Below are 1,464 nucleotides of genomic sequence, written 5' to 3' on the forward strand. Positions count from 1 at the left end.
GTTCTGTGCTGAGACCGATGCTATTCATCTTGTTATTTTTCCTGGCAACTATTTCATACTTCATGCTGAGATTATATGAAATACAAAATCACTACAGTTGGTGGAGGTGGAGCAACCCTGTCTGTGGAATTTTATCTGTTTAAAATGCAAAATAAAGTGGAGATGGAATTTTTATTGCTGATTTGAAATGGGACATTTAGCAGGTAGCATGTAAAAATGCAACCAAACCCTATTCCTGCCTTTAAATGGGGACGTGGTGGACATTCAAAGGTTAAATTGTTGCCATTGTTAAAGCTGCTCTGCTGTAACACCAAGTGTAACCAGTAGATGGCAGCAGACTTTAAATATGATTCATGTGCATTCCTAGTTTCACTGAGAGGTTTAACAGGAGCAGCTCTGAAACGGTTCAGGTGATGTGGCCCCGAAGGGTGTCTGGCATGAGTCACATATTCATTTATAGTTCATAAAACATTTTTTTTAAAAATGCACAGCTTACAAGGATATACATTACTTGTACTTCCTACCTTTTCTTCCTGTTAGTAGTAGCAGCATTTTAAATTAAGTTGAGGAAGCAATGAAAAGAAATGTTGCTCAGGACAGGAAGAGGAAGGAGAGATGAGAGTGTTTGAGCAGTGTTGCCAAAGGTCAACGCCTAAAGGATGAAGCTCTTATAGGTGAGTAGTTTGTGTTTTTGTAAAGGTCTGAAACACTGTTACCACTTATATGTTGAATATTTGTAGTTATACTGTAATATATGTGTAATATATCTAGATGTTGGTCCACTGGAAAACATTTGTTGAATGACTATTACTATAAATGAGTGAACCTTTTTGGTAAGGTGGTACCCATCCGGTCCGTCTGTGAGGACCTGTGGTTAACGGGCTACTTTCTTTGTCCCATGCTTAAAAACAGCTGTCTTTATGTTACTTTAGCATGGTTGAATCTCTATGGGCTTATGCTAGCCTGGCTGAAGAAAATGCTATGAGTATTAGATTAGATACATGTGGCTGTTCCCCTGACCTTTAACCTTAGTTGTTGTCCATGGTGCTGATCAAAAGCTGGAATGATTCTATTGATATTATTGATCTTTTTTTGAGTGACTAAGGAAAATAAGAATAAAAGCTCTTCAGTCTCAAACACAAACACATCCTACACTGCAGCTCTTCTTTTTAGTTTGCAGCTACTGAATGATGTGCCTGCTGTTTTTAGCCCGTGGTTGTGTTTCTTTATGTTCTACTAAAGAGAAGAATGTATCGGTTAGCCACAGTCGAACTGACTCTTGGTGAAACCCACAACCACAAAACAAAAACAGGGTGCTCACACAAACAGTGAGCAGTGGTGCACATGAGCCATTAGAAGATGGGTCCACTGTGGTTATAAAGGGATGGACATGGTCAGCAACAATACTCAGGTAGACTGTTGGGCCTGCATCCCTAAATGCGCTTGATTTCATAATTAAAAAAA

The sequence above is a fragment of the Haplochromis burtoni genome, unplaced genomic scaffold (genome assembly GCF_018398535.1).
Source record: "Haplochromis burtoni strain Fernald_Lab_line unplaced genomic scaffold, NCSU_Asbu1 Contig_1707, whole genome shotgun sequence".
Taxonomy (NCBI): domain Eukaryota; kingdom Metazoa; phylum Chordata; class Actinopteri; order Cichliformes; family Cichlidae; genus Haplochromis; species Haplochromis burtoni.